The sequence below is a fragment of the Poecilia reticulata genome, chromosome 7 (assembly GCF_904066995.2).
Source record: "Poecilia reticulata chromosome 7, P_reticulata-male-v2, whole genome shotgun sequence".
NCBI classification, from domain to species: Eukaryota; Metazoa; Chordata; class Actinopteri; order Cyprinodontiformes; family Poeciliidae; genus Poecilia; species Poecilia reticulata.
In genome coordinates, this window is record NC_088836.1 from 20,596,986 (window position 1) to 20,624,357 (window position 27,372).

General features: G+C 39.8%; 1 long non-coding RNA gene across 1 annotated transcript; it reads left to right on the forward strand.

Annotated features, from left to right (window-relative positions):
- The first annotated feature begins 1,068 nt into the window (after positions 1–1,068).
- LOC103467497 (uncharacterized) lies at positions 1,069–25,018 on the forward strand. Its single transcript, XR_534082.3, has 3 exons — positions 1,069–2,022; positions 13,733–13,896; positions 14,118–25,018. It is a non-coding gene; the product is annotated as an uncharacterized LOC103467497 (long non-coding RNA).
- The last annotated feature ends 2,354 nt before the right edge of the window (positions 25,019–27,372 follow it).

Genomic DNA, 27,372 nt, shown 5'->3' on the forward strand with positions numbered 1-27,372 from the left:
TCTCCTCTGACCTTATTGATGGGTGTTATAAAGCACAGAGTTGCTATTTAAAGAATCTGTAGTGAGTATAAAAAATATTAATCTACTTTGCACCTGTCTACATGTATTTTTTTATTTTTTTTGGCTGACATTGTCAGTATTCCAAATTTGCTCATTCTTCCCAAGTAGAATGAGGATTTAATAAATCCTAACCTTAACTAGGTCAGGTTTGACTTAAATTATTTAATATTTTGAACAAGAGATGATCAGAAGCATTCTTGATTCCCTGAAATTAGACAAAATGACTTATGAATCGAATTTAGAACCAAATAGGCATTTCAAATCAGATACCAACTTCAGCAACACTAAGCTGGACATATATTTCTCATAATAAAAAAAACAACAAAAAATGGTTTGGCTTGTCACAGACAGACCTTCTTTACTTTTTATTTTTTACTTTTTAATATATTGCACATGACAGAATGCCACCTGGGTGTTGAACCATATTTCTAATATAAAGAACCGCCGCTGCCAGAGTTAGTCAAGAAGCTGGTTTTTTCTGTAGTCTATGGCACATTGATATCTTTGTTTGTTTGTGTAAATTAGGAGACTAAATCTGAAGCCCACCTATCAAACAAAAAAAAATCTGACAAAAGTCAGTAAGACTTCCTAAAAGACAAATATTAAACTGTTTATAGAAATAATTTTCAAGTTGCAAATTGCAAGTCCAGATGTATTTCATCTATGTAATCTACCTGCCATTGACCTTTAACGGTAGTTCTTATGCCATTTTCACTTCCAGTCTTCTGCTTGAGCAACATCTTTAACCTCATGAAGCCAAATGTATATTTTTTGATACACACATTTCTGAGATCTGTACCAGAGTTGACACTTTTATGCAAAACTGCTGCATCACATCGTATTCTTGTCTTCTACCAGTTCCTATATGCTCTTTCTCAGAAGCAAAGATTTTATGGAGCACGTAGTCCTTTTTAAAAAACGATTACAAACATATGAGGAAAATACCTTTAGTAAAATCTAACAAAATACAAGTTGCAATGTTATGTAAAAAAATTATGTGGTGAAAATGTTTGCATATAGTGTGATATGTTAGGTATTCAGGCCTATATTATGGTTTGATACAGTAACTATTTTCATTGAATTTCTACCAGGAGTCTTTTTGAATGCACACAATAGTAAATGGACTTAAAGTGTTTTATTCTAGCGTCACATTCACCCAAACGCACTCACCAACGTGAGTGCGTGCATATTTAACATGTGCGTGTTAAATTCAATGCACTCGACTCTGAATAATCTTGTATTATTTTTATTATAACTTGTGTGAACGTTTGAGATATTGAACTACAAATGAACCATTGTGTTAAGGATTCATTAAAACAGTGAAGTAGCTCTTTAATTTAGTGCCAAATTTGAACCGGCAGTCAGATACACCCTATAGCATATTTCTTTTAGTATTTTCACTGTAATTTATTTTTTGTTGTTGTTGAGGCCACATGCAAACAAGAAAAACAACCAGGACACAACTGAGTGATCATTTTGCGTTTTCTCAATGTTTTTGGTGAACTTACTAAAGCCATGCCACGAGTCTGTCAAATGTTACCAAAATCAGACCAAATGATAAAGCTGTAGATGGTTGTTGCAGTCGTGGGGTAATAATTCAGCTGTTCTGTCTGGTCCTTGGTGATGCAACCCTGTATAGTAAAGTGTGTTCTGCTGCAGCAGTGTGGAGAATCTGAGGGGGAGAACTGTTTCGTCCCCCGTAAGAAGATTAGAGATGATTGGTTTTATTGACCGGCCTACACCTCGGTTATCAGGGCGACTCTCAGAGCATGGAGTCGCGCTTTTGTCTGGCCCTCATTGTTCTTCTCAACCCGAGACCCTGGGCTGATATGAATTTGATATGACAGTAAAGTGCCAATTATGTACATATGTACGAGGCCTCACACCCTACCCCACCCCTCGCTCCCTTTACAGCTGTGAAAAGCCCGAGACGTGAGGAAGAGAGGGCCGGAAAGAGATAAGGTGAGTAGAAATAATGCTAAGAGGGTTAGCAAACTGGTCTTGGGTGCAAATTGCAGCAAGAATCTTGTGTTATTCTTATATTTATTGCAGAATGTCTGTACTTGCTTTTTTTCGACTAGATCTCCTTACCTTACCTATATATACTCAAAGTTTCTGAAATTAACAAATTACAGTCATAGATTTATTTCATATGCTGTTGATTAAATGGATGGTTTTCTTTAGGTAACATCTGTAAATATAGTCAGCCATCACAGCTGTTTTTATGTATTTAAATAAATTTGACCTATTGCATTTACGCCAACTTGCACGTGATTGACTTCAAAGTACAAAATATAGTTATTTGCTATATTTCTGTTTGTATTTATAAATGTGTGTGTGTGTGTGTGTGTGGACTTGAAGTAGCCTGATATCAAAAGTTGGAAAAGATGCGCAAGTCTGTCTTTAATTTCCTTTTATTACTCTCTTCCTATTTTCTCCCCTCTTTTATGCACTCAACTCAGAGAAAAGGTGTTAAATCATCTAAATCATTCCCGGGCTATTATATCCAATTAATGCCTCCTCATGGTGTTTTATTGTGTTATAAACTGCTATTGCTTGTGGTTCAGTAGACAAACACAATGTGTGTCTGTGCCGCCTGCCACCGGGGGCTTGCTGTAGCCGTGCTGGGGAGGGAACGGAGGAGGCGGGAGGCAGGGAACTCGGTGCTGGCGGTGGTGGGGGAGGACTTGGCCACTGCCCATGGGGGCCCTGGCCACTCTAAATCAGTTAGTTTTGGAGGAGATCCTGGTCGGCTTTTTAAGAGGGTCCATTATAGGCTTGTTAATGCCTCAGCCGAGGGGGAAACACTGCTAACTGCACTCAATTCTCTGTGCACTCTATCTTGGTCTCGCTTTCCCTAACACAAACAAATACACCTGCAAACTACTCCTATTTTCTTCTCCTTTTCTGTTTTCCCTATCATTATGTGTGGGTTTTCTTCAGATTCTGTGCCTTCTGGCCTTGTGTTCTCACTCCATGCACTCGGCTTTACCCCGAGTCTCCTGATCATGAATTTCACGGTTCCGGCCTTCACTGAGAGCATCACAAAAATCCGTTAGTCTTCCCATTTTCCGCTGTGGCCTGTGTTCTATGAAGCCCAGTGTTTTTTTTGAGAAGCTATGACCATATGTAACTGTATATGTCTGTGCATGATGTAAAATGTATTAAGCTGATTGAGGGCTTCTTTGAAGATGATTTTGAATGCCTTGGGGAGGGGGTGGGATTGTGGACTGTGGTATTTCATATTTAGGACAGTGTGCAAGGGGGTCTTTTGAGAGAGGGTGTGTGTGAAATTTTAATTCACACTATAAGTGCGAAGCGGCTTAGTTCATTTATCACTGCTAGCAGATACCCAGAGAGTGAGCTTAACTCCCAATAGGTCTTCTATCACATCGAGCTCTGGAGGATAACAACAAACCTCAAAACTAAAAAAAAGAAGAAAAAAAGACTGCCAAGTTCATCAAAGAACTGTGACTTTATTGTTGTTTGTGCCATTTTTTTCCTTTGTTGTATTTTTAGTTCTTCTCGCGAAAATGCATCACACTTGCTCTTGCTTCTGCTCAGCTCTGTTTGCGGTACAAACTCCAACCTTCAGCATTGCTACACCTGAGGTGCAAGCTAATGTCCTCCATCACCGCATTCTGAACTGTCGTCAAGGAAAGGTGCCTTTCGGTCGCCCTGGAAACCATGCCTCCCAGCACTCTTTGTTTGAGTGACAAGAAGAAGGTGTGACAGAGTGAGGTCTTTGTGTGGAACGGGTATCTCAGGAGCTGGACGGACATGAAACCGCCTTTTCATCATGTAGCGACCTAAAAAAAGTTCCTATTATTATTATTATTATTATTATTATTATTATTATTATTATTATTATTATTATTATTATTATTTTACATTTACATTCAGTTTTAATTCTAATAAAATATACTAATATTCCCCAATATGATTGCCACCAAATAATTTGTCCGTTTTAAGAAGGAACCACAACTGGCTACCATGACTAGTGCAGCCTGAATGTGTCTAAGCCCTCCACCCCCTTTGGATAAGTAAAAGACAGAAGCTGGTTCAGAATCATCTGCTGTTTATGTGTTGTTTAGTAGTGATAAGGCCACTTTCACAGTTTGCACACTGCTGTAAATATGTGCCAGCATGGATCTACACACACACACGCACTCACACACGCACACGCACACATCCTTCCAGACTGACTCTTACATTTTAGATCTTTCCTGCGCGGATGCACGTGTCAGGGTGTTTGCTCGGGCTTCAATCTCGGCCACCTGATAAACGGCGAAACCAATAACTGATAAAAGTATCAGACAAGACGCAGAGCTGTCCGCTGAGCACCTGGAAATGGACCTTTTCCTGAACACTGACCAGATAAGCAAAATCTGAAATAACTGACTCCAGGGACACCTGCCAGGTCTTACTGATAGGTGCTATAACTCTTGTTGGAGTCTTTCGGCTTATGTGGAGTCCAGTGAATTCTTGTTTTATTTTTTTCTTGTAATACAATTTCTTAAATACGATACGCCTTTCATGAAATACACTGTAGCAGCAGCAATGACAGCATGACGCAAGCTGCACGTTTTTCTTAGCTTCATATATATTTTATGTCTACAACCCTCACTTTGAAAATATTTAAAGTATCAATGCCTCCTTTTAGAATTACAATGCATCTGGAAAGTATTCAAAGCACTTCACTTTTCCCACTTTTAGTAACATAAAAGCCTTTTTAAAACCAGTATAAAATTAATTAATTTAATTAAAATTCTACACACAAATGCGCCATTACGACAAAGTTTTTGAGTGTTTTGCCAATTTAGTAAAAGTAAAGAAAACCAAGAAATTACATTTACATAAGCATTCACAGCCTTTGCTTGAACAGTTTCCATTGATCATATTTGAGAAGCGCCTACAACTTAAATGGAATCCAGCTGTGGTAAATTGAGTGAATTAAAATAGATTTGGAAAGTCTGTCTAAGCTCTCAGAGTTGAAAGTGCAGGTCAGAGTGCAAAAATGTTAGAAACAGGATTAATTTTTTGAGGTACAAATCTGGGGAAAGTTACAGAAAACTTTGGCTGCTTTGAAGGTCCCAATGAGCTCATTGGTCTCCAACATACATGAATCAAAGAAGTTTGGAACAGGGACTCTTTCTAGTCAGGGAGGTGACGACAAACTTGATGTTCAGCCTTTCAGACCTCCAGCATTTCTCTGTGGGAAACAAGAACATTCCAGAAGGACAACCACCAATCAGGCCTGAATGGTAGAGTGGCCAGATGAAAGCCACACCGTAGTAAAAGGTACATGACAGCCCATCTGAAGTTTAGCAAAAGGCACCTGGAGGAGAAACAAAATTCTCTGGCCTTGCTAGACAAAGGTCACCGCCAGGCCAAGATCATCCCTACAGTGAAGCATGGTATTGGGAACATCATGCTATGGGGATGATTTGCAGCAGCAGAAAGAGGCAGACTGGTCAGGATAGAGGGAAAGATGAATGCAGCAATGTACAAAAACATCCCAGATAAAAACCAGAGCATTTTTGAGTCAAGATCAGAGTCAAGATCTGAAAGGAGTGGCTTCAGAACCGTTCTGGGAACATCCTGGAAAGACCAAGCCAGAGTCCAGACTTGATTCCGAACATCTCTGGAGAGGTTTGAAAATGGCTGCTCAGATGCTTCCCATCCAACCAGATGGATGAAGTACTGCAAAGAAGAATGGGTCAAACTGACTAAAGATAGGTGAGCTAAGCTGGTGGCATCGTGTTTGAAAATACTTGAGGCTGGAATTTCTGCCAAGGGTGGATCAGCAAAGTAGCTGTGAAAACTCACGTAAATGTGATTTCTTGGTTTTCTATTCTATTCTCAAAAACTGTTTCAACATTGTTGTAACGGGGGTATTTGAGTGTAGAGTTTTGAGGAAAGACATTAATATAGTTTGAAATAAAGCTGAAACATAAAATCTGGATTTCTACATGCACTGTAGTCACAATATAGCAGACTTCATTGTATTTCATTGGGACTGTGAGTTACAGTTTAACACAAAGGAGCACATAATAAAAAAACAAACAAGATGATACATAGTTTTCAATGTTTTTACAACAAATCTAAAAAAGAGTGATGTACATGTCTATCCAGGCTCCCTTGAGTCAATGGTTTGTAAAGTATTGGTGAAATTATAGCTGCAAACCTTTAAGGGTGTGTTTCTTTGCTGTCCATTCTTCAATGCAAAACAGCTGAAGGTCAGTCAGGATTGAGAATTTTTGAGCATACCTTTTCAGGGCCATTTTAACACATGATCACAAAAAAAGTCTCTATATTTACCGTGATTGTATAAATGGAAAATATTTTTTTCCCTATTTAAAGTCTTTTGCCTCTTTTAAGATGTTTTTTTTCCAGGATTGCCCAGTACTCAGCTCCATTCATCTTTGTTTCTTTGTGCCTGCTGAAGGAAGACATTCCCACAACATAATGCTGGCTCTACCATGTTTCACACTGAGGATGGTCCATTCAGGGTCATTTGCTGTGTTTATTTACCACCACACAAGCTAAACTTTTTGCATGTAGATCAAAAAGTTTAGCTTCAGTCCCAGAAGGACCTCTGTCCACATGTTTCCTGTGTGTCCTCGTTGGGTTGTCACGAGAGGCAAAAACACGTCTTCTCTAACTTTTCTGCCCATTGTTTCTCCATAAAAACAAAAAAACAAAACTGATTTGTAGAGCGCTGCACTGCAGCTGTCACCTCCAAACGGAGTCTGCAGCTCTTTCAGAGTTACAACGGGCCTCTTGGCTGCTTCTCTGATTAACCCACCATGTCTCAGTCGGTTAGAAGTTATGCCAGACTGTTTATATGTTTAAATAGGTTTTCACTAATAATGTGACTCCTGTCTTTCGACTTCATGGTTGTGTATTACTTTGCATCTAAAATCTCAGTAAAATACATTGATGTTTGGGGAAAAAAGTTAAAGGGTGTTAAGTCTTTTACAAGGTATCGTAATGTTGGTGGCTGACGACACTTCACTGAAAACTTTAGGCCCTTTAGGAAAACTTCTCACCCTTCTCACTTCTCAGCCTCCCAGAGCCACAGTGTTTTTTAATCTTTTAACAAATGCTCCATTAATCAGAAATCCCCCACATCCTCACATTTTCCCACCCTATTATCATTATTAGCATCTCATCACCACTTCGTCATTAGCCGCCTCTAATGGTGCCTGCGTTGTTTCCCTCGTTTTACAGTCTCTGTTGTGGCTTCAAATGTTTTCCTTCTCTATTTGTTTTTGATTAGTTGGGTTTCTGCATTAGATGTCATTTGCTGCCGTCTCGAGCAGACCTAAGGTACATTCTGTGAGGTTCATTTGATGCTCCATTTGTTGTTAGTCTTATGGGAAGAAAAATCTTTGAGTGAATGGCTCTCTGACTTCCTCCCATCTCTCCAAATCTACATCTTAAAATAGACTCAAAACCTATTTTAGTCCTGCTCTCATCTTTTTTTCTCCCCCTGATCTTCTGCTTTGACTCTTTCCATTTGACTAGGCAATTTTTTTTCCCATTAAGCCTTTCTCCTGTGTTTTTGACTTCCTGTGCTATTTTTTTTTCTATCATCCAATTTTAGAGCACTTTTATCACTTTTTTTGCCCATTAGCCTACTTTGTTCTCCTCTGCTCAGTTCTCCTCTCCATCCTGCATGCCTCAGCAGCCTCTCTGTCCTGCCTGTCTGTGTTGGCATGAGCCTTGCTGGCTCTGCACCCGCCTGCCCACACTTTATGCTGATTGGACCAGCTGTTCCACTTAAATTCACCATGGCAACCACAACCCGTTGCTTAGCAACCCCGCTCTTCTCCCTGATTCCTGCCATCGTTCTCCACAGGCAGAGGGAGAGCGAAAGAGAGAAGAAGAGATTGAAAATTCCCTCAGATTTGTGAGTGTGTGTGTGTCTGCGTGTGTGTTTGTGAGCTATACATGGGCATGCTCGGCTCCTGTTGTGTAACTCAGAAGGGAATGTGTTGTGTGAGCTGATAAGATGGTTAGGACAGGCTAGTGTTTGCCACAGGGACCATCAGTTAACTCTGTGAAAACTGGTTAAAGTGGGTAAATCAGATATATATATGCCTGTATCTGTGTGTGTGTGTGTGTGTGTGTGCGGGTGTGTGTGTGTGTGCGTGTGTGAGTGTGTGTGTGTGGGTGTGTGTGTGGGGGTGTGTGTGCGTGTATGTGGGTGCGTGTGTGTGTGTGTGCGTGTGCGTGCGCGTGTGTGCGTGTGTATGTGTCATCTTGTCTGCCGTTGACCAGACTTGTCCTCTCAGGCGTGATGACAGTAAGGGTGCATGAACACTCAAGCTAAAGAATTCATGGCACTGCTGCTCTCAAAGGCCTCACTGTCAGTGTAGCCCAATGGCCTCCGCATACTAATCCAACATACTGGATAGATGGACTTGGGCGTGGGCCACTTTGTAACTCGGGGCGTACCATGTCTGTAAAATAGTCTGTTCCAAGATCATAAAAAAAGTCTTCGAAAGGTTCTGCAGTTTAAAGGCTGCCTCTATAAACATTTGGGAAAGAATAGTTTACTCTCAGGAGCTCAATAAATTTGAGATTGGCAGCAAAATGTGATGCCTGTTTTGCTTTTAAGAATCTTTTAAAAAATTTCTTGCTACTAAATGTCTCAGTTGACTGAGATAAAGTAGAAGTGATTGAAAACAACTCTGACACAGATGGATGCTGAGGTGTCCAGCTTTCTGCAAGTTTCAGATTCTCTCAAGAACGATGCACAAAGAGCGTCATGCAATGGGTTTCCAAGGCCAACCAGCTAGATTAAAGAAAATTCGCACAAACACACTTCAAAACCTTGTAGGAAGCTTCCACAGAAGAGTCGAAGGTGCAACCAATAAAAATAGGATGCATGAAGGTGAATATTTTGGCAATATAGTGAAATGTATCAAAACTGAACACTGCATAACAAATTTCTTTAGATAGAAATAGAAATTCCTTTATTTGTTGTCCCATAACGGGGAAAATTTCCATGCAAAGGAAAGATTACATCACACATTTCAAGATATGGGGAGATTTAGGAAATTTACTAAAATTAAGATGATTTATATGCACGTTTAGCCTTATTGTTCTTAATTCTTTCTCAAGGTTGTCATATGGAAATTTTTCTAAGCTGGACACAGAGAAAGAGAGCAGAAAAAAAAGCAGCAGAAACCAGGATGAGTAGACATTCTGCTCTGACATGTTGTTATCCACCTGTTTTACCCAGGGAAGATTACCCAGCTGCTAACAGACTCTTCCTGCAGGCTGGGAAAGAGGCCCATGGTCAAGTAATCCCACAGATCATCCTCGGGAGAGCACCACACTTGCCCTCACCTCTCATAATTGGATGTTATACAAGCCCAAAGTTGTTGTCTAGTTTGTTCCCACTTCACTTCTTTGTCATACATAGATTAAAAACCTCTTCAAAAGCCTCTGTGAACTCTGTTTTATTCCCTCTGCACATGCTTAATGTGGATTTTTGATGAGGGTGTACACACCCTATTGTTTATGAGTTTATTTTAATGCACGCTCAGTTTCCTCTTCTTCGTCTATGGAGAGATCTGCCTGGCTTGCTAATTAATCTGAGCCACAGAAACAGGATCAAACATGGATCTTACTGATGTATAATTATCTCTGATCAAACATTTCCTAGAGTAAATCCGCTCACAAACACCACATACAGAAACGAGAAGGTAAGTTTGAACCTTTGGACTTTGGGTTTGAGTCAGAAATGTACATACATTTGCCAATGACTCTCAACTCGTGTAAATTTGCGATTTGATTTACTGAGTTACTGAGTTTGCTTTATTATTCTAAAACTGTAGAAATGAAAGACATACTATGTGCCATGAATGCATGTGAAATCATAAAGAATGCACTCAATGATATTGAATCTTAATGTACCGGCCCGTAAAATGTCAAGTTGCTTTTACTGCGGCCTCTCAACGTCGTGCTTGTGATCATGAATGACTGCAGGCATCTTCTCTGTGATGATATGTCAGAAATAAATAAATAAACTCTGGCTCCTTAGAAATTGGAAGGTACAAGAATGATGTGGATTTGAGAAAAAGAAAAAGTTTTTTTTATTTATTTCAAAAACAGCTAGAGGAATAATAAAAGTCTCTTTCAGCCTTTTCTCAAAATGTACAGAGTTCTGGCTGTTAATAGAAATTGTGCGAAAGCTATTGAAAGGTGTAACCACTTTGAAGACTGCAATAAAACCCATTCCTGTGGAGAACTGCTGCAGCAACGTCACTTCTGTAATAACCAATGAGGCTTGGTTTTCTGATAATCTTTCAACATTTTTCTTTAGACTTTGACAGCAGTAGTTTTAGTCACTGTAAGTTGTTTTTTTTGTATTCCTTTTGGTTTTTTTTGTCACTTTTCTATGGGCTTCCACTAAAACCATTCAGGAGGGAGATAGGAGTTTTATCCACCAGAAATGAATTGCAAAATGTATCAACTCCAAAAGAAAACCAAAAGACCTTATGAAGATGTTGGCTGACCCTAGGAAGAGTGGATTAAAAGTAGGTTAAAAAGAAATATTACATTTAGCAAATTCAGTCAGGGTCACAGATCTTAATTTTTGTAATCATGTCCTGTGTTCTGATGAAACTAAAATTGAAGTGTTTGGTTATAATGACCTTTGCTACATTTGTTATGGACCTATGGCAGTATCTTGTTGTGTGGTGCAATTAAAAAAAATTAGATATGATAAAAAAAAGAGATGAACATTATATAGAAATATTAAAGCAACGTCTCAAGGCACAAGTCAAGAAGTGAAAGCTGAGACACAAATAGGTCTTAAAAGTGGACATGTAGCATCAGGCACACTGCAACTAAAGTATAAAAAAGTGGAAGTGAAGTGGTTTTCACAAAGCTTTGACCTGAGTTCTATAGAAAAACTGTGTAAAAGGTTTGTAGACAAGGCCAACAAACCAGACACCAATTCTTTCAAGAAAAATTGGTTGAACTCTCATCCAGCCATTTTGTAAAGTTGACTTATAACAAACATAGCAGCTTTACATTCTATGTTTTAAAGGCTTTTTCTACATTTAAGAGTTTAAGTTTAAAGACTTAAACTCTTTAAAAAATAAAAAGTTTTTTTTTTCCAAACCACACAGATGCAAATACACACAGATGACTCTGCTTGGACAGCCCTAAAAGCAGAAAGACATACAAAGTGAATGAAAAACAATGGCGGTAAAAATGGCTTTGCAACATGAATGATTTGTATTTACTGTCATATGTACAGCCTATTAGAGGATGAATAGATATTGTTGGTCATTGAGAAAGGTTTGCAGAGAAGCTGCCATTGGGTCTTCTAGGATTTAAATGGGGCTGCAACACAAATCTGCTCGTTTAGAAAGTTGGAGTTTTAAAGCTGAGCGGACCTAGAATGATAAATATAAAATATTTACCTACAGCTGGTCTTAAAGGCAGCTGGTGTTCCTCCAAAGGAAACATTATCAAAAGAGGTGCATCAAGGGATGAAGAAATTCTCATGTCTGTCTGCTTTAAAAATAAGAACAAATGTTTACTTGTTGTTTTGCAGCACAGAAAAAACTGTTACACCTGTCAAATTGTTCTTAACTATATAACAGCAATTGTTTCATTCTGCATTAATGTCAGAGGACCAATATGTGTAACACTACAAACGTTTTCTTGGATCTTCTTTGCCAAACCCTCTTCCTTGTTTGACAGATCCTACTATATTCTGCTCATTCATTTTTCATTCCTTCTTGTTTGGACATTTTGGAGTCCTGCTGTGTTCAGGAGGATAAAGGAGAATATTTTTGGAAAAAAATAAATAAAAAAATGGACAAAGAAGAAAGTTTTTACTTGACTTTGTGACAGCCTTAAGTGATACATTGACTGTTGTGACACTTTATCTTTGTTATAAAACTTTATAATGGAAAATCGACCCTGTCCTCCAAGTCCAGGACCTTATCAGCAGGATGGTGCACTGGACAGAAAACTGCACTCATGTGGGTGCATATGAAATAAAAGCAAAAAGAGTTTAGAGTAGGAGACTTCATTTTTCTTGAGATTTATAATGTCAGCATTCTTTTTGCATGCATGAAGAAAAATCCTTCCGTTAGCCCGGCTATGTCAGTCCATCAAGGGCTGACAACAAGGGGCCCTGAATTCACCCCCAGCTTGAAGGACAATAGCAGGCATGGGCCTTGTAGCTTTCCCTGCAGTCTGCCTCTCCTTTGTGTGTGCCGATGTGTGAGGCGCTATAGTGACAGATGGCAGGAGCATACTGCCGTATGTGTTACCTTTCCGAATGACGCGCAACATGTACTGTTTCCTATAGACAACCACAGAGAGATGGCAGCTGTCCATCTTTTGGACCACACAGCCCTGCAAGGGCAAAAGACACGCAGTTCCCTAAACCCAAACCTGGGGAAAATGTTCATAGCAGTATCTGTGGAATGGTACTTTGAGATAGAGTTTAATTATGGTAAAATTATAAAATATGTGAGAACAAAAGCTGCTTTTTGAAAAAAAAAATTATGTCATTTTCATGCTTGGACCATTCCATTGTTCTACTATCAGATAATAATATATTGGAAAATTTGAATCAAAATGTATCTGTAAAGTACAATCATGATGATAATAAACTGAACGCAAAACGTAAAGAAATTTCTGTTTGATTGACAATTTCTTTGTTGCAACAGCTTTTTGGTAAAATAGCTTATACTTTTGGAAAGGCTGCTTGTTTCTCTTTATATTTTGTCACATTTGTAAAGAAAATGTGCTTGTAGGCTAAGCACCATAGTTGAGTATGTGTGTTGCACCCGTGACAAAACTTCTCAAATTCTCTGCAATTGCCACACAGCATTTGGTGGAAGTAGTGTGATGCTGTGGGACAGAATCTTCCATCTTTCATCCAAAATAGGTGGAGCGTGAGATGAAGAGACAGAGTATCGCCCAACTTTCTTGAGTCTGCAGCTTTTGTGAAAACAAACTCAGGAGTTTCCTGAAGATACAACACATCCAGTTGGTCACACATTGCTGTAAGATGGCATCCCGTTCTTCAAAGAGCATTTCTTGCAAGTCAGTCAATATGGTTGTGTTTGTTACTCTGGCATAACCAGTGCCCAGGGGTTGAGATTGACTGCAGACATGTCGCTCTCACCTCTCCACTGCTAAACTCTGAACGTACTCTCTGTTAAACACAGCTGTGTGGGGGTGAACTCTGACATCTTAGTGGGCAGATTTCAGTTCCTAAGAGTGAAGATGTGAGCTTTGGGAAAATGGTTTCACTTATAAATCCCCCCTGCACTGAGCTCTCAGAGATAGGAGGAAATAAACAGTTTCCCCCCCAACCCCTATTTTCTAAGATTTTTTTCTCTTTTTTCTTACCACAAAATTGTGATAATCTAAAAAAAAGTTTTCTTACTTTTTGGGCAAGTCATTTTATATAAGTATAACTAATTTGCAATCTTTGAGTTGTTTTTAATAGCAGTTTTCATGAATAAAAGACTACTTCCCCTTTGTGATGCATTAACTACCAAGGCAAAGTGAAAAAGAAAATTACAGATTTTGTATTAACTATTGTTGACTTACACCCAAGCCAGAGGTTAATGAGTGTTGCTCATTGTCTCCTGTTTTTTTTCCTCTGTGATGTCATTAATAGGAGGCAATGCCATGGCCCGACACCCCTGAACTCATTGCTACGTTCTTCCCATTGACCCTAAAGTCATTCGCTGCTGCTGCCTCATCTCACATCACCTTCAGCTCCGTCTCTCATTCATGGAACGTCTTGGAGAGGATGATCATCGTTACAAACAGACATATCTGGTCTGTAATGTGGAATATAGAAATGTGTAATAAAAACAGAATGCATAAATGTTTAGCCTGAATTTAGTAAGATAAAGCTAAGAAATACCACTTGATGTTTCAAACTGTTAATTAAATCCTGTTGCTTAGAGTATTCTGTACATAAATTGCCACATATATAGCATCTTTTCCGACCACACTGCATATCTGATTGCAAAACACATTCTTTACGGCTTCGACAGAGACACCGTGGGGCGGCGGTGGCACTCCAAGACAGGGCTCATCAGCGTGTCTTCTTTAAAAGCAAGGAGCGCTGGTAGTGGCAGCCCAGGAGAGGCAGTGTCTGTCTGAGCATGGATGCTGCCCTGTCACCCACCCCACTGCTTCCACTTCAGCAGCAACAACACCCTGGGAGCCCTGAGACAAGGTCTGCATACAGAGAAGCCAGAAAACAAAGCTGTGTGGTGCAATTTCACAAAATAACGTCTTGCAGAGCCAATACAGCTTTCTTTGATCACTGTCAGATTTTTTTTTCTTTACCCCCAACATTTTAAACCTTAAAAATGTTGCAGTTCATTTGTGAGAACGTGCATTTAGAAAGCTTTTCCAGCAGCAACAGTAACAACACAGCTAATAACTACAGTCTAGTGTCGCCCCAGAAAAATATTCACTTGACACTTACTTTCTTATCTGTTCCCATGAGCTCTCGCTGATACCACATAAATTGTTTGGTCTGTTCTGAGAAGTGGATTATGAAAAGAAAATCGATTTGCATTTGTTGTCTAACAAACACATACATTTCAAACATACATTTTAGTGTTGTCTCAGACTCTAACCCTTTTTCAGTTGGATGAAAGGGTTTGTCTTGTTGGCTACTTTTCACCAACAAACTAGTGTAAGTTATGCTTTCTTTTTAGAGGTAAATGTCAGTAAAATCAAAGAAATTACTATTGATTTTAGGAAAAATAAATATGCCATCTGTCTTGTGCACATTAATAATCAGACAGTTGAAGCTGAGGAGGAATACAAATATCTGGGTACAAAAATAGGCGCTGTATGCAAGAAATCTCACCAATATATGTACTTTTATCCTAAATTAAGACATTTTATTGTTTACTGCCATTTTAAACATTGTTTTACAGTTGTTTTATTGAATCTGTATATATTTTTCTTTTATTTAATGAGTTATTGACACAGAAAAATAACGTCATCACGTTTTCAGTCTTTGCAGAATAAAGTTCCATGGCCCGTAACACACATCTCCACTCTCCTCAAACACAGATCGGTCAAGAAAACCACCTGCAGTTCACAGAGTTTTCTGTTTTACCATCAGGACGCAGATCTGCTGTAAAAAAAACTGCAGGACCAACAGATTTAAGAATTTATTTTTCCCTGCTTTTACCATCCTTTTAAACACTTCTAGTTGAGTGTTGTGTGTGTCGGTCTCTGAGAATGTGTTTTTTTATGTCTATACTATGGTGGTTTTTATTGCACTCACTGTATGTACCATAGGAGAATGCTTTTTCTGCTGGCTGTAAAGCAAATTGTCCCATGGGGATACTAAGAATATCGCGATTCCCTTAATTTTTTATTTTTTATCTACTTTAACACATTTTTATTGAGTATGTAAGCACTCTGATTGTCTGTATAGTTTATGCTACTTGTAATCTATTTTCTTCTCGTATAGCCACTTGGCTATACAGGAAAAGCTGATCTGGAAATGTCAAACCTTTTAGGGGTTTCGTTAGAACAGTTATAAAATCTCATTGAGCAAATTCAATTAAAGGATCAGCCTCATTTTCCGTCCTGTTCCACCTTAAATGTGATATTAAAGTTGTTTTTATTTTAGAGATTTATTTTATCAGTCCATTATAAGAAGATTATCTTCATCACTATAAAACAGTAAATAAAGAGCATTCTCCACTTAACCTGACATAGATAATTGTTTATATAACACGTCCTGCTTCTGCACAAAAGTCCAGCTTTTGCTATGGTGGATGACTTATTTCATTAATTGCAGCTCTCTACTTCACACTACATACTAACATTCTCTTTCAGTTTGTCTGGTCAAATTTTTGAAGCTAGATAAAACTTTGTCACCAACACAGTATGTTCAGAAAACCATAATATTACCAGCTTTTGTTTTATATTTGTTCCTAATTTCTTTTAGTAGAAGTTAATTTCCACCTCCTGCCTTCTCTCTGCATTTTGGCCCCCCATGTCACCTTTACATGACAGCATCACTTTCATTTAAATTTACAATTACGTATTACGTCGTGTCGGCCTATCACATGCAATCTCATAAACACTCTGAGATTTTTGGGAAAGGTTAGAAAATCTGAGAAAGATCCAAGGGGTTTGTGCTCAAAACTACCACCATGGGCCCCTGAAGAAGTACACAAAATGTAAAATAAATGCATAATAGCATCATGCACTATTTCCTGTAAAACAATATGCTTTTTAACTTGACTGCTATAAACAGAAAGTAAATCTTCCATAGCTCTGCATTGTGTTTCAAATATACTGAAAGTCAGGAAATGACAGCAAGAGCAGGTCAAACTGGAAGGTGCTGAAAGCAGTTGGCATGATGCACCACAGAGAGACAAGGTGCTTCTGCCAGACTTTTGTAGGGAACATACACACACACACGCACACACACACACACACACACGCACCCACACACACACACACACACGCACACACACACACACACACACACGCACACACACACACACACCATCTGTTGAGGACACAAATGCAGTTCAAGGGCCAGACATTTACTTTACATGACTCAGACAGAAACCTACCCAGATATACATGCTCTAAAGTGAATACTTTACATTCTAGATGCAGGAAAAAAAGACCATATTCTGCCAAACACATACCAGCTGAATATATGAAATAATGCTACAGAATGACATCACTGAAAAAAAGAGAAAAATGAATCTGATGAATAATATTTATAAATATTTCTTTTGACACGTCCCAATTTGTGTCTTCCATTGTCTGACTGTATGTGAATGAATTGTTTGTGTTGTAAAATGACGGACAAGCAAATCAGAGTTTCCCCGTTTTGCCAATATTCCCATCTGCTGAAGGCCAATTTGCCAATCTGTGTCGCTGCTAATTATGCTTCATGCATTTTTGTTCTTATTTTGGAAAAACAGTGAGGCAGCATGTGCAACCTCAACAGATTAATCTTGTATCTTAAATATCTTAAAACAGCTCAAATGTCTCAAGTGGATGGGTCGATGATTTTCTGCTGTTTAGACAGATGAATGTCGTGGAGCGGCGTCTGTTTGGTTGTGTGAGAATGTCCGGACGAGTTGCTGGTTGAGCTGTGTTTGGCTTCGTATCCAGTTTGGGTCAGGACAGCAGGGCTGCAGGTCAGAGTGAGCGGGCCCGGCTTCACGGCTGCGGTCTTGTCTTTCTTTTGTTTGGCAAATAATTTGCCTTCTGCCAGGATCAAGGTTTAGTTAGTTAAGGTCAGAGGTCACCAACAACATCGGGGGCTCTTATAAGGCAAAGTGCTGCATCTGCTACGTCACAGACACAAAGAAACGCACATGCGCTCCCACACAAAGCTCTGCGGGTCTCACTGGGCGGGTGCAAACCGATGGAAACCGCCAGACTTGCTTAAGCTGTCTGATCTCCATATCTAATTGACGCCCCCACATACACACACTCATGCCGACCTCCACCCCCAATGCGCACATGCAGTATTACATTTATACACCGCTTCATTTTATTCATATTTTTCCATCTTGGGAAAATGAAGCAACCAATAAGAAATGGCTGATGCAGCCCCACATCCCCAAATCCATCCATCCCTCCATCTTCCTGTTCACCCTTCCTCCTCCCCAAACCACCAGCTGAGCCTGGTTGAGGTTGAGGTCTGCTTGTGGGTGAGGGGGAAGGAGCAAGACGGCTTTTTTGGGGGGCTGGGGGGTGGATGAATGAGGCCGTGTAAATGTGTGACACGTGTCAGGGTGAGTCCTTTTTCTGCTGCTGTTGATTCATAATATCAACCCCCTCTTTAAAAACACAAGCTGACACATGAACACGCACACACACACGCACACACACACGCACACACGCACTCGAACAGTCCCGTTTATCTCACTTAATCTACCCATTATAGTGAGCGACAAACTCTCTCGACAAACACGCTGCCTCGGTGTAAGGACGCACAAATATGCACAACATACCAGGTCCGTTCATCCTTCATCCCGATTGGCCGAGTGCGGCAGAGGCAGGCGCAGGGGAGAATTAAGGTCACATGGTGCATGCTGCTGCAAAGCCTTTACTGAACCCAAGGACGGACTGGCCTACAGCGGCTGCCACCAGCTTCCACCCCCCATAACAGGAGAGGGGTGGTGGCAAAGATGGCGGCAGCCCTTCACGGTGCTTTAGAATGACTGTGTTTTATGCTGAAACGACCCACGTTTTAGCCTTTTCTGCCCTACAAAGGACTGGAGACCTGATGGAGACGTGTGCATTTATGAGTATCCCCCTAAATTCCGATAAAAAAAAGCGATAGAGGCAAAAAGGAAGAGAGTACAGTAGTACAGTATGAGGTGATGTCTCTCTGGGGAGGCTGAGGTGACAGACCGCTACGCCTCTCACTTCAGTGATTTTCCCTGCCGCCTGCTGCCTCATATACTCACAGCTCTACACTCAGTTGCTATGGAAACAGAAGGATGGGGTATACATTTTTTTTGTGTGAAAATTTGTATATCTGTGTTAAAAGATTTGGGTCTGGCAGAGGCCAAGTGGTTAGTTCTCCTTTTTTTGGACTTATTAATTTGCACCTCTATGCACATGAACACACACACACACACACACACACACACACACACACACACACACACACACACACACGCACACACACACGCACACACCCGCACTCACGCGCGCACACGCACACACATACACACACACACACACGCACACACACGCACACACACACCCCCACACACACACACACATATTTATACACAACCCGCATGTTTGTGCATTGGTGTTTCCGTGAGTTTAACATTGTTAGGCTCCTATTTTTGTCAAGTACTCCTTTCCTGCCTGTTCACCTGAGAGATGGAAGATTAGGTGATTAGTGAGAGATTATCGGGAGGTGAATCCCCTGTTTCTGCTAACAACATAACCGCAGTTCACACATTCGCACACAGGCGCACACATCGTGCATGCACGCACCCACGCATGCACACACACTCACATGCTGAAAGTTCCTGCTCTCATTTCCCAGCTCCATTGGCACCCTCCTGTTCCATCACACTCTCGAATAAGCTGAGAGGCCCAGATGATTTGATGTTGAAAAGAGGGTTAGAGTGTGTGTGCATTCTCCATCAGAGCCGTATTCATTAGGTATTTATATGCATGTGCTTGTTACCCCCAAGTCCCTGCATTTTAACATATGTGTGTAAAATTCTCTAAATTAGCAGACTGTGGGCAAACAGAAACATGACAGGTTTTTAATAACTCTAGTAATAGGTTGGAAGCAAAGGGGTGTTTAGCTAAGAGCAAAGGGGCAATGATCACAGAAGTGCTATGAAATAAATTACTTTATTTTATAAAATCCATGTAAATATAGCTGCAGTAGATTATAGGAATTCCAGACCACATTCAAGATTCAGCATCAAATTTATGTTTTTAAAAATCATTGCAATTGTATCCTGTATCAGCAGCTTACATGGAAAAATACATTGCTAAAATGCATCCTTCAAATCACAAAATTAACACATCCAAGCCTCTAATGAGAGTATGTAAACTTTTGACTCATACTATAACTGTCTGCTTCGACACATACACACACACACGCATGAGAAAAATCTGCTGAGTTAAAACGAGGCGGAAATTTTAGGCTACCGCCGTTTTCACGTGGTGTTCTTGATGCGCTGTGGCTCTACTAACACAGAGGCCAGGTCAGGAGCAACGAGTGAGAACTGAAAATGCAATAAAGAAATCTGTAGGACTGCAGCAGAGCACGTTGCTCAACCTAATCAATATTCTCTAGTCACAGTCAGCGTTGGTCTCAGGAATAAAGCGAGCTTGATAAAGCACACAGAAAATCACAGCCCCACTCTGGTAGATACTTCAGAGATTTCCTCCAAGTGAGAGGAAGTTTATTCGCTCAGGGTAATAGGGTGTCACTCTGTTTGCTTATCTCAGCATACATGTTTGATGACTTTGATAATTGAGCTTTTGTTTGGAACCTACCTCCCTCCTTCCCTCCTCCTTGCTGCTACCTCTGCCTCCTCCCACTGCTTCCTTGTCCTCACATCCCCGGTGCTGTTATTGCTGTGATATTTTTCTCTCCTCCATCCCAGAAGTAATTTGGCTTGTGAAATTGCACCTTTTTTCACCAACTCCCCACCCTCGAAGTGCTTCTCTTCGATTTCCTGTCTGGGTGGCTGCAATCACTCTCGTCTTGTCCTTGGTCCACGACCTTGGCGGCCAGCATCGGCTCCTATCCATCGTCATGGAGATGACCCACATCTATCACCATGGAGACAACCTTTGAGCAGTGTGCCACACCCACCCAAGGACTCAGCAGACTTGCTGCTGCGTCTGCACATGCATGGACATGCATGCTGAGATGCAAAAACGCACAAAGCAGAAGATTGTGAAGATGCTGGATGTTGTTTTATATATATATCTATATATATATATATATATATATATATAGATATATTTCTGTGAGATTCAGCCTCACTGTAAGATGGCCGAAAGTTAACTGGGAGCAAAATTGATGGAATTCAGATAGAACTTTTTTAAAAAGTAAAAGAAAATAAATAAATAAAATCACATATATTTCTTTCACATTTATATCCTGTGATTACAGAAATGTGAGATCAGGTAAATGTACGGAACAGTAACAGGAGAACTATAGAATAAGACAGACAAATAAAAGGGCGGTGCAGCGGCTCCTCATGATGATTAAACTTGCTGGGGTTGTTTTTTGTTTTTTGTTTTTTTTACATGGGGAGGACCAAAATGGAAATAAGTTCTTGACTTTCCTGTGTTCTTATCCTCTTTGATAATACTTGACTGCAGTCGTAAAGTGCCAATATTGCTCTCAGTGGTGCTTTCATCAAATAAATTCAATTCAGTTAGTTTGTCTTAATGAGCTTCTTTTTTGTTGTTGTTTTAGATATTATCAGCATAAGAGGGGGAAACTGAAATAATTATCATCATCATCCTGTTATGTCGCCCCTTAATCAGAAGCTCTAACTAATATTTCCAACTGGTGCTATTTGACAAAATGCTATAAAATGTCCAAGATTTATTTTTCCTAGAAGGCTTTGATATTCCCCTCAGTTACATACATGCAAAAATATTCAAACCTCTTAAACTTTTGAAAATTCTGTAATTCTACAACCTAAAACATGAATGAGAGTTTTTATGTGATAAAAGAATGGAAATTAGAACATGTTGGTGAAATGGAACAGGAAGGATGCATGGTTTTTACTGGTAGGTGAAAATCACTCAGTCAGGTTTATTTAATATCAGACACATGAAATGAGAGCCACCACTTTGTGGTGGGAAATTTTATTATGAGGTAACATCTGCCTGTCATGTCATGCTATAATAAAATTCCCCAGCATAAGCGGCAAGAAGACAATGTAAGAATAAGAATAACCCAAAGTATGTTGCAAGAATGCTGTGGTTGGCATCGGACAAAGCATCAAAGTTCAAGGAGTGAAACTACAAGGTAACGTATACCAGATTAGAATCATTCATTCTATTGCACACAGGGAACTTGTAGGTCTGAATATCGGCCTATTCAGCGTCAGGTCTTAGTCATTTGTTACTGGATTCATTCTTAGATGCCATCATTGTTCTGCATGTGTTTAAGAGCTCTGCCAAACAGACGTCCTCCATACTCTATTGCTGAAAGCCAAGCCAAGCTCCGTGGCTTATGTGCATCTTTCATTCCTTCCCTTTTAAACTCTAAACCTCAGAGAAAAGCGGAGCTGGCAGTTCTGGTGAGCAGAGCAGTTTGGGAGGAACAGGATGAAAGGAAGGAGGAGACCAGGGAGAACTAAAAATAACACACACCAAAAAGGGAGGGAAAAATCCGTGGACCCCTGTTGGAACTGCCGGCGTACCACTTGAGCTTGCTCTTATGCAAATGTTGCAGTGTGTGCCTGCGTGTGTGCGTGGGCGCGCACGTGTGTGTGTGTGTGTGTGTGTCAACGGTTGCTGTGTTAACGGGACGGGCTGTGCTACTTGGGCCCTCCTCGCTGCCACATCATTTGTTTAAGTCATCCAAACAAAAGCCAGGGGAGAGAGCCACATGATTGGTGAAATATGCTTGTGTGGGACCACTGCAGTGGAATAATGATTGCAGCATTACTCCTGCGTGTGCCAGGGGTTGTGTGGCCATTTCATGCCCTTATGGAGTGAATGTAAGAGATGTTTATTCATGAGAGAGAAAAAGTGAGAGAGATAGAGAGGGAAAGAGTGGGAGGGACAGAAAGAAGGGAGGTAATAAAGGATTGTGGTTATGTGGCAGACACTGATATAACTCCTGTGTGAGCTGCCTTGCATCTGCACTTCCAGCAGCTCTCGACCTGCAAACCGAAGAGCAGAAACACTGAAAGAGCAAAATGATTGTTTTATGTCGAATGGAGGAAAGAGAGGTATTGATTGGAAAAGTGTCTCTTCTGTGAGTTACTCTTTTCCCTGGTATGGGAAACAGATATGTAGATGTGAGACCATCTTCAAAGGAAGGTGTTCAACTTATGTGAAAAGTCATATTATTTTGTCAAAAGTACTAAGATACATTTGCTTGCATAAACAAAACCTTTAGCCTCCATTAGCATCTGTAACAACTCCAGGTATTCAGGGGAAAGCTGTCCACGAGTTTGCAAACATGTAAACCTTTCACTGAATAAAGAGAGTTCACATTCGAAGTTAACATTGATGCTTAATGCTTACTTTCAAGCTTTCTGGCTTTTTGTATCAGCAAAACAAACTCATTTGTATACAAGAACATGTGACATGTATCTATAGACCTTCAGACAACTTCCCTTGAGCATGAAACATTCATATTCTTAATGTCCGGGAACGTTAAGAATATCCCATCGGTGTGGGATAAGAGATTGTTTTGGGTAGTCCTGAAAGGTCTGCTGAAAGCATTTGCAAATGAAGTTTTAGAAAAGCTGATTGACCGTAAACACGTGGGACTGTTTAAATTATTTGAACACCTGAAATCCCCAATGTGGAAGATAATAAACATACATAAGATGCTTCCTTTATTTGCAATACCAGATAAACATTATCATGACGAATCAGAACTCAAGCAGTGATTCACTTAACTTTGTGTTTCGGAGATGATTAATACACGAAACTCCTCGCAGAAAATGGTTTCTGTATCATTAAATCTACAGGCTTCTTCTCCAGCTGCTTTGAATATTCATGTTTTAGGACGAGATAAAAAGAAGCCAAATGCAAGACGTGGGAGACGGCATTATAAATATGCAACAGTGGTTTGAGAAGATTGAAAGTAAAAATGTTTCTCTTTGTTGTGATAGCATAAATGATACACAGACTATTCTTGAAAGTTGAATATAATTGCTGCACACCACGCACAGCTCGTCTGTTGGGTCTCCTGCTTGATCTTGCTTTTCTTTTCCGTTTGAAACCAAGCTAATTGCAACAAGGAGAGAACAGTTTCGCTCAGATGATGAAAGACACAGACTTCTGTGTGTTTGCTTAATGCTTTCAGCGGGAGAATGTAGTGCCGCAAATAAACGTACACAATAACTGCTCTCAGACACCGCGCGAGTTGGCTTGTGATTGGCAGCGGAGCTCAATTAGAGACCTGCCTTGTGCGCGCCCATCAAGTCATGCCTTCACATAAATCTATCAGTCAACCCCATGCGCATGATGACATGCATATTTTAGGCCTCCCTTCCTGCAGTCTTCCTCTCATCCCCTCGCTCCCTCTGCTCCTCCTATTCTCCGTTTCGCCGCTCATTATACACTGGAGAACTGACATCTTCCTGTTCCGTAAATGTTTCTCAAAACCTTGAACTTATTTCAAAAGCGGGTCACTCCCCACCTGCAAACATACAACAGTCCAATGAATAGGAACAGCATCTCCTGAGCTCCAATGACATGTGTAATGCAGTAATGTAAACAAAGCGTTTGCCCCCTCTGAGATTTCTTTTTTTTTCTTTTTCTTTGTCTTTGTCTTCTTTTTTTTCAGAGCAGCAAACTCATTTTTGTATTAAAGACAACCTGAAAACATGCAAAAAACATGTTTCAAATTATGTTTCATCCAAATCTAATAACTAGTTGTTATTGATGGGAGCAATGGCTGCCGTCAAGTGTTTGCAATAGCTAACAAAGGATCCTTTGATCCCTTCTTGTTTGTACAGTTCTTGAATTTCAGCACAATTGGAGGTTTTTTATTTATTTATTTTTTTTTAGCAAGAAGGGCCTATTTAAGATCAATCATTCCAGTCTGACATAAGTCTGGACTTTGATACTCTATTTTTAATTATTTTATTATTTTTTAACCATTTAGAAGTGGACTCACTGGTGTGCTTTGGATCTTTTTCCATAACTTTGGTGTTCTTAGTGTTGAGCTTAAGGTTGCAAATCGATGGCCAGATATTCTTCTTCAATATGTTTTGGTAGAAAACAGAATTCATGGTTCCAAGTCAACAAGTTCTAGAGGCAGTAAGACAGACCAAGACCATCACACTACCGCAAGGATGTTTCACTCTAGACTTCCTGGATCCTATCTGAAAAGCTATGCTAGTTTTACACCATATGACCATTTACCTTGGCTTCACTGAAGGTCAGTGAAGCCTTTAGAACCTTAGATGTTGTTTACCATAATGCTTGATAACTTGGGCCAGTTGGAATGTACGTGTAATTGAATTGAACTTATTTTTTTTTTATGAATATGACATTTATTGTGACATAGATAAACTGAATTGAATTGAATTAATGCCTTTTGTAATCTTGAAGCCTACTTCATGTTGTCAGACAGGACCTGTATCGATGTTGCATTGTACATGTCTGTTAAAGTTCAGGTTTAACAATGAGGTGCATTTACTTTTTCACATAGGAACAGGTTAGCCTGAATATGTTTTATTATTAATAAATTAAATCTATTGAAAATTGCTTTTTGTATTTACTTTGGTTTTATTTTTCTGATATTAAAATTCAAGACAATGAACCATGTAAATGTGACAAAAAAATAAAAAATAAAATAAAATAAATTAGAAGCAATGACATTATTTCAGGGGTAAATGCTTTTTCATAGTCCAGTATGTGATGTGAATATTTGTATGCAAGAGAACAACGTGAATCCAGAGAGAGAGAGAGAGAGAGAGAGAGAGAGAGAGCAGTTCCCTGCTGATATGCAAGATACGAGAGGCCATAGCATCTGCGTGTGACTGAGAGATGAGGAGATTGCGGATATTAGTCACAACAGAGAGGAATTCTTCTGGAGCCCTACTTTTTTAACACAACATCAACAAAAGTAGAACAGTATGTATTTAAAGCAGTGACTTTTATTCTCTTAAAAAAAAACCTGAGACTGCATTTTGACTTAACATGCGACAGTCATAAATTAGAATGATGTGGAAAGGCCAAAGATAAGCCTGGTGAGTGCATATGCGCCCATGTTCGTTCCTTCATCTGCATGTGCAGGCCCGGTGCCACATTTATCCAGCCAGGTGTGAAATGTGAATCAAGGCCAGATGAGGAAAAATCTACATGTAACTGGAGCAGAATTAATGCTCACTTGCAGCATCCTCACAGCCTTTTGCAAACTCTGTTAATATTAACTTTAAAAAAAAAAAAAAAACGTCAGTCACTATTTTTACACCGGACAGGATTTATGTGTCTAGACTGTAAAAAGAAGTCATCTTTAAGAATAATCCAACACCTATTGTGTTGTACTGAGCTCAAATGATGTGCATTTGTGTGTGTGTGTGCGTGTGCGTGCGTGCGTGCGTGCGTGCGTGCGTGCGTGTGTGTGTGTGTGTGTGTGTGTGTGTGTGTGTGTGTGTGTGTGTGTGTGTGTGTGTGTGTGTGTGTGCGTGGGTGTGTGTGTGTGCGTGTGTCTTTGTGTAATTGCACATAAGGATGTGGTTCCCAACGTCTCTGTATGTTATTTCCCCTTTTTGGATCTGAATTAATGTCTATGTTTGCGTTTGAGGACCTATAGGGCATGCTAATTCACATGAGAGGCCATGCTAGTTATCAGTGTTGAACATGCGCCGCAGTCAGTGTGTGAGCCTTTGTCTGAGGACGGTGCTGTTCTGTAATGAGTGGGACTCTGTCGCCTCCGTGTGAGCTGTGGAGGGAGAGGAGAAACACACAGGGGCGCACATGCACACACACACGCTCGCGCTCACACACCATATCTAATCTGTTTTTAAATGACAGGCTAGGCTTTTTTAACCTTATTGTACATAAATTTGCAGTCCTACTTTCAAAGATCCAGTGTTCACAGATCTTAATTTCCTCACTTTTGCCTTTTTGCAGCTTGCAGTGGTTTTCTTATGATACTACTTTCTGGGGAATTTGTAAGAATATGAAAGCAATATATTCATATCAGACATACGGTACTCTGCAAAAAGCTTTTGTATATCTTGAACTTCTTCATACGTTGACACATTACTATGGCAAATGTCAGTGTATTTTTTTTGCTATTTTAAGTTATTGACCAACTTGAAGAAGCAAATATTTATGAAGTTGAAGAAAAATAATGCATTTTTTAAAATTAATATCAGAATATTGTTGTGTACTGTAGAATGCCATGTGCAAGTAAAGATGCAGCTAAAAAAAATAGAATGTCACGAAATGAGTAATTTTTCTCAATCATTTCTGAAAGAGAAACTGATATCATGTAGATTTGTTACATCAGCCTTTACATCTTGTAATTGTGGCTTACAAATAATGAAAACCCAAAAGTCAGTGTCCCAGAAAAAATTTTAATTTTAAGTAAGATCAATAGAACAGATATTTTAAACAGAAATCTCAGCCTTCTGAAAAGTATTTTCATTTCTGTGAACTCAGTTCCTGGTCAGGCCTCCTTTTGTTTGATTTTACAGCTTACGGCATGGAATGGGAGCGATCCAGAGGCCTGTAGTTCTTCTGGGGTGTAATGGAAGCCCAGGTTGCTTGGACAGAGGTCATCTGCATTGTTGGGTCTGGTTTCTCCCATCTTCCTTTTGACAACATCCCATAGATTCTCCAGCGGGTTCAGGTCAGGCAGGTTTTCTGGAAAATCAAAATGGTCATTGAACCAGTTTTCGGTGCCTTCGGCAGTGTGGGTAGTGGTCAAGTCCTGCTGGGAAATGAAATCAGGGTAACACTTTATTTGAAGGGGGTGAATAAGACTGTCATGACACTGCCATAAACATGACATAACACCTGTCATGAACATGAATAAGCCTTCATGGATATTTATGACTGTTGTTATAAAGCGTCATTCGGTAAATTATGACACTT